The sequence below is a fragment of the Budorcas taxicolor genome, chromosome 8 (assembly GCF_023091745.1).
Source record: "Budorcas taxicolor isolate Tak-1 chromosome 8, Takin1.1, whole genome shotgun sequence".
NCBI classification, from domain to species: domain Eukaryota; kingdom Metazoa; phylum Chordata; class Mammalia; order Artiodactyla; family Bovidae; genus Budorcas; species Budorcas taxicolor.
Genome location: NC_068917.1, coordinates 59,205,930 through 59,213,105, shown reverse-complemented (window position 1 = coordinate 59,213,105; position 7,176 = coordinate 59,205,930).

Sequence of the window (7,176 nt, the reverse complement as noted above, 5' to 3'; positions counted from 1 at the left end):
CCAGTACTGGAGACAGTAGCTTGCTGTCTGGTAGTACCATATCAGGCCCACTGTTGATGGGACCTGCAGCCTCTATGGGAGGCTGGTGGGAGTTTTGAGGCTGGTGTGAATGCCCTAGGCCTCAATTATTCAGAAGCATCTGGCCCACCTAACTTTTGGACAGAACTGTGTGGGGCACCCAGCACCACATGTGTTCCTACTGTGGGCCAGGTCACCTGGGAGTCATCTCACTGCAGCACGGCTGCTGCAGTAGGAAGGGCAGGCCACCATCCCAGCATCCGGGCACATATCTGCTTTCAACTTGAAGCCAAATGCCTGGGTTCTACCTGAGCTGAATCCAGGTGGTAGAGTGATGGCAGGGGACACCACCATCCTTATGGTTAGAGGTCGGGGTGTTACCACTTCCCATCACTGCACCCAGGACCCACATGAGTGTAGAAAATCTACAGTTACAAATCCCATCACCATGGAGAAGAAATTTGTGTTAAGGGGCAAGTCAATTTCCACTTTCCACCTGAGCAACAATGCATCCATTGGATTTGCAAGTGTGAGACCCACCCCTGGCTTGGAACCCACCTGTCCAAGATGCAAGTGGTGGTGGTATAGGAGGGAACAACATCATTCCCAGGAATGGAGGACCTGGTATCCACACTTCCCATCAGTACAACTGGGGCCCACCTGGCCAATACACCATGGGTGGAATACATGGGAGGTGCAACATTTCATCTAGTATGGGAGGCCCCAGTGTCAACACCTGCCATTGGACTTGCAACTCATATATGCAAAGCACAGAGGGGGTGTTGGGGGACAGCACCACACCTGCTATGACTGGGTACACTTCTGGTGTTCCATTCACACAAAGCACCCAGGCCTCCCCAGCCCAAACCCACACAGCACGATGGGGGATAGCACCATATATATTTAGAGAGGAACTTCTATGCTCAGAACACCTGGGACCCCAACTCAGGGCACCCCTCTGACTTTGGAGGAGCACAGTGTTGTGTTTAGTGGCTCCTGGTCAGGGAAGCTGCGTCTGTGCTCTGGGTCTGGTACTTTCATCACCTGCCTGGGATTTCACTGGAGCATTAGCGAACTTCTTTCTTCTCTGAAGTAACTCAACAAATAAAGAGCATATCTTGTTCTGCAGATCCTGTGCAACGATGAACGGGCTTTGCTGGAAAACGACTCTACCCACTTAAGTGAAAGTGTTAACCTGTTTCCTTCCTACCACGAGCCAAAGGACCACACTCTCAGCGGTGTGCAGGAGTATGTGTGTGTTGTATGTGCATGGGTGAGGAATGTGGGTGTGTGTGTGCTGCAAGGTGAGAAACACATGAGCCCAGTGCAAAACTACATACCAGACTTGAGAAGTTCCATTTGGAGGATGGAAAATAACCTGCATGTATCATCCACTGTGACATCCCTGGTTTGACTGTAAACTTGGCCAACCCAAACTTCTGGCTATTTTCCCTACACTTGGAACTGGCAGAGTGCCCACTGCTATCTTTAGCTGCTTCCTCTCCCCCTATCCATTTGCCTCAATGGGCTCTTATCTTTCCCAGATTCATGTACAAATATGTATATATGTAATTTATATATATATAAAAACTTATTCTTATTAATCTACTACAGTTTATGTGTCTTTACTCATTGATATATATGAGTCATGATGTGTTGAGGCAGACTTGAGGTTGCAAAATTTTCTGGGTCCCAGTGACTGGGTTGTGGAGTGAGGCACACATCATGACCATGTGTGCTGACTCCTGAAATCTGCTTTGAGTGTAAGGAGTGACAGTCCAGGAAGAACTAAGGTCCAGAGGAGGGAGAGACAGGGCAACTCATCCTTACTTCTCTATATATCTCTCTCTCCCCAACCCCTACCACCCCACACTACTCTAACCACACTAAAGGCTAGATAATCCCTGATGTGTGAAGAGGAAACACACTTTATGGTTTTAGTTTTTGAAAATGTTTAAATGTCTCTTTTGTGCATCTTTTTTATCCAACTGAGACTTAGGCCAGTCATCTTTGTGCATTCCCACTTCACCCAGAGAGGATGGATTTTGTATCCAGGTTCATGTGTCTGGTGAAACAAAGGAAGAGTCCATGCCTGCTCTGTAATTGTTGAAAATTTAAGTTTATTTCAAGTTTATCATACTGCTTAAAGTATCAGAAAAGATCCTCTTCAATAACTGGCTTGGCTCTGAGATAGGCTGCTAAAATACCAAACATAAGAGTTACAACTGTGTCCAGTTCTTGCAGACCCTAGAGTTCTCTGCTGGGCCTCTATTAGGTTCAATAAAAGCAAAATTCCTGACTCTGTGTAGCCTATCTTTTAGTCAGAGGGGAGAACAGAAATCAGTGTAAATTATCTGACAAGTTTTTGTTGTGGTTTAGTCACTAAGTTTTGTCAGATTCTTTGCAACCCCAGGGACTGTAGCCCACCTGTAGGCTCCTCTGTCCACAGGATTTCCCAGGCAAGAATACTGGAATGGGTTGCCATTTCCTTCTCCAGGGGCTCTTCCTGACCCAGATATCGGACTAGGTCTCCTGCATTACAGGTGGATTCTTTACTGACTGACTCACCAGGGAAGCCTAGTAACAAACGCAATAGAGATTAAGCAGTATATGGGAAATTGACCTTGTGGGCAGAGAAACAAGGTTTTCAAGTTAAACAGTAGACAGGATAAGTCTTACTGGGAAGGCTCAATTTGAACAGTGTAGAGGGAGGCAACTGAATCAGATATACAAGGAAGAAGAATTCCAGATAATGGGAATAACCTCTCCAAGGCCCAGAAGAAGGATACCAGTGTCCTCAGGGAAAAGCTAGTAAATAATGTGGCTGGAATAGAGTCAGAAAGTGGGAAGGGAGAAGGAAAGGAGGATGGAGAAGAAGGGGATTGAATTGTGGCATCATCATTTATTGATTGTGTGATCCCAAAGTTAATTCAACCTTCAAGTGTTTCAGTGAAATCAGTGATTTTCCTATGGCCAATTTACCTCACACGAGTTTTAGAAGGATAAAATAACACAGGGAAATGAATTATAAGCCACTATTATTATTCTACACATAAAGACAGATAGAAACAGATATAGAGAGTTAAGACTGAATTCTTTTGTCCCCCTCCACAGATTCATATACTGAAGCTCTATCCCCTTATGTGTGATGCAATTAGGAAACGGAGTTTTTAGGAGGTAACTAGGTTTAGAAGAGGCCATGAAGGTAGAGCTGGGATTAGCTCTTATAAGAAACAGAAAAAAACACTAGAGCTTTCTCTCTTCACCATGTGAGGAGGACACAGCAGAAGATGGCCATCTACAAGCCAAAAATGAAGGACTCACCTGGAAGCAGATCTGCCTTGATCTTAGACTTCCCAGGAGTGTGAAACGTCTGTTGTTTAAGCCACCTAGTCTATGCTATATTGTTATAGCAGCCTGAGCAGACTAATACAGGTAGGTGAGTAGGGAAAGGATGATTGACAGATACATAGATGGAGATAGAGCATGCATATGTATACTTAATGAATTACTTCAAATGTCTTCACCAGGCAATTCAAATAGGAGATTCCCATTTTAAAGGAAGCATAAAAGTGCTTGCGTTCATGAAGTATACAGATGGAAAAATATGGTAACTCCAGCCTAAAAATGCACAGCACTGAGCCTAATGCAATATTTCTGAGATTAGTCCCACAAAAACAAAGAACACCATCACAGAGAGCCCGACAGCCTCCTCCCGGCACCCTGCCGCCTGATTCATTTACTCTAAGTTGTTTGTTACAACTCCAGAGGATCAAAGCTTCTGCTCCCTGACTTTAGAGACTCTCCTTCCCTTTGTTGTCAGGACGGCCTCCCAGAAGCAGGGTTGAAATCCAGTTTGCTTGTAATAGTTCCACACCTTCTCTCGGCCTTGCTGGCAATATTACCAGGGACAATTTTTAAATTTTAAAATTTATAATGCTTTTCATTAAAAAAAAAAAAAAACCTTCAAAGCTGAAAAGAACAATTCTGATAAGGCAAGCACTTAACAAATGTATGAGATGTAAAGATGACTTTGAATTTCACGTTTTAATGCATTTACACCATTGAAGCTATTTCTAAACAAATAGAAATATTTTTATGAAAATAATATGTGGACATGATAGCATTTCAAATACAGAAATTCAACTTTTCTAACCCCAGTTCCCCTCTCCAGAGACAGTTTTTGGCCACATGAATGTTACCCCCATAATTCTAAACGTTGTGTTCATCTGCTGTATCCATTGTAGATCGATTTTAGCACCCTAACATGAGGCAGGAAGATAAACCCCTACCCTCACTACTTCTCATCCCTCTTCCTTTCAATACATCGTATTCATTTCATTATTTATGCCACTTCTCTTCCGTAATGCCATGCAATTTTTGCTGGCTTTTACCGAAGGGAGAAGTGGTAGCATAGTGGCTAAAAGCCTTGGTTCTGGAGATGGACCACTTGGCTTGGAAGCTTTGTTCTTCAGGTTGTTAGCTCTGCAATCCTGAGCAATTTACCCAACCTTCCTGGGCCTCTGTTTCCTCACCTGTACAATGAGGAAATGGATGATCACCACCACTGCATGGAGTTGCTCGTGAGGATGCAAATAATAACACATTTGCAGCCTTCAATGTCCAACACACGGAAGCTCTCAGGAAATATTAGCTATAGTACATAGCTACAGTATTCCCTTTCACTCTAATCCCATCCTTTTCTTTATGCCTGTGACTGCTTGTGCCCCCAGTTCTGTCTTTCCCCTTGTACAACTCACCTTTTGTCAATAGCATGTTTGCTTTGTTGACCTGTGATGATAATATTTACAATTTGTTATGCAATCACAACACAGTGTCCTGTGTTTTATTTACAGGTTGATGCTACGGGTTGAAAACCAGTAAGTTAAATTAACCAAGTTCTGCTCAGTCCTGGGGACAACAGTATGGTAGAACTGTATTTTCCTCTCCGTAGGCATGATGCTCCTACTTCTGTCTCTAACATCAACTGTTTAAACTGATGCTGTATTTCAGTTTGCTTTTTCCTTCAACTGCTATTTTCTCACTAAATTTCATTACTTTTCCTAAAATGTGACCCACCTTCTTTTGTTCTCCTTGCACCATTTTCCCAGAATAAACTATTTTTAAAATGTTCAAACTGAACACTGTTTCCTTGCCTGGATCCCCTCCTTTTTCAGAACCCTTGTCCCTCCTCCTCCTCAGTTTGGAAGCTGTAAGACCAAAGTAAGGATAAGATCCTGAAAGAAAAGAGACCAAATTGCTTTCAGGTTAGACTGGAAATAATGACTAGTTACTAATCATGAAAACTGCATAATTCTGGCCCCATCACTCTTAATTTCCTTGCTTTGTGGGAGAGTTAACAGTCTGGATTTCAACAGTACTTCAGGTAATTATGAGCCAGGTAGTCCTTATTCTATATTGTTCCCAATACTGGTCTAGGCCACAAGTGAGATCTCACCTAGGGCCTCTTATATTTCTTAAGATTAGAAATTTTGTGTGGAACTTCAGGCTAAAACTCTAGTTATTACTAAGCAGGGCATTTTCCCTGCATATATCTCTTAAGAATTAGAAGGTGGCTTGTGGAAGATTTGAGAATTTCAGACTCAAGGATGCATGTCTTCCTTGCACTAAATATTTTCTTCTTAGAGATCCAGAAACAGCCCTTGACTGTGAGGAGCCCACCCAGGCCCTCCCTGGACCAGTCACTGCCGTGTACCCAGGGTGATGGGATGCAATGGGCTGCCTGAGCAGCAGTTCATCCTTTGCCTGAGACAGAGCTAGGCGTGGTCCTCTCAGCAGTCCCAGGACAGGAGTGTTGCCCAGATGCCCGTTTCAGGCTCAGAGAATGGCACAGGTGCTAAGTGTTGAGCCATAATATGGATCTCCTGTATTTGTCCATGGTTGGAAGGCTGGGAGAGACAGGAAAACAAAACAAACTTGAAAAACAAAGCCAGTCTTGAAAAGCTGTCTCTCTGACGTAAATGGCACCTTTGTCTTAAATTCACACTAAGCTGGAGATCATACACCTTTGTTTTTCAAATTGGCAGATAATTGTTTTACAATGTTGTGTTGGTTTATGCCATACAACAAAGCAAATCAGTCATAATTATATATATATATATATATATATATATATATAATTGAGCCTACCTCAGCCCTCCCGTCACACCCCTCTAGGTCATCAGAGAGCACCAGGTTGGGCTTTCCGTGTTATACAGCAGCTTCCCACTAGCTTGCTATTTTACACATGATAGTGTTTATATGTCAATGCTACTTTGTAATGACATGGATGGACCCAGACACTTTCTTAGAAGTAGGTTTACAGAAGATGGAGGACAAATGAAAGTTTATGTCCAAAGAGATGGGGATTTGTGTGTGGGGGGGGCGGGGGCGGTGGGGGACAGTGAGGTAAAAGGTGCAAAACATAAGCTCTATTTTTAATTTGCTACTGGACTAGCCCAGGCTGTTGTACAGAAATTTGGAAACACTAAACGTGGTGAAATAGCCACATGGACAATTGTTCAAAAATATTTTTCTGTTCATCAAATACATACCTCAAAGTTATGACAGAAAGTTGAGTAAGTTATGTGCTTGGAATTGCATTTATTATTATTACCAAGCACAATTACAGTGCTTACACTATAACAAGTACTATTTTAAGTGCTTAGCAAATATTAAACTAATTTAATCCTCACAATTGCAATCTTGGGTACGTATTATTTATAATACTTTTTTTTGTATTTTAGTATTATTATACTATTTTATTATTTTACTATCTTTAGTATTATTATATTATTTATTGTTTTGAAACTGAGGCTCAGAGAGGTTAAAAAGCCTGTCCAATGTCATATAGTAAGTAGATGGCAAAAAACCCAGGATTAAAACCAAACCATCTATACATTCATCACTTGGCTATGTCACCTGATTATGAGTTGTATTTAAAGAAGGGACTAAAATGACAAGGTTCAACTAAAAGGAAAAGGTAGAAATGAGAAAATGAGTGATCCCAGAAGCTAGGGGGGATTTAGGCTCAGGAATTTCTGGTGATGAGGTTCTGGAACTAAAAACAAGAACTTACTGGGAATATTAATTTGGGGTAGTATCTGAATCCATTGAGAAATGACTTTGTCTTCTTTAAAATTTATAAAGACCAGTTGG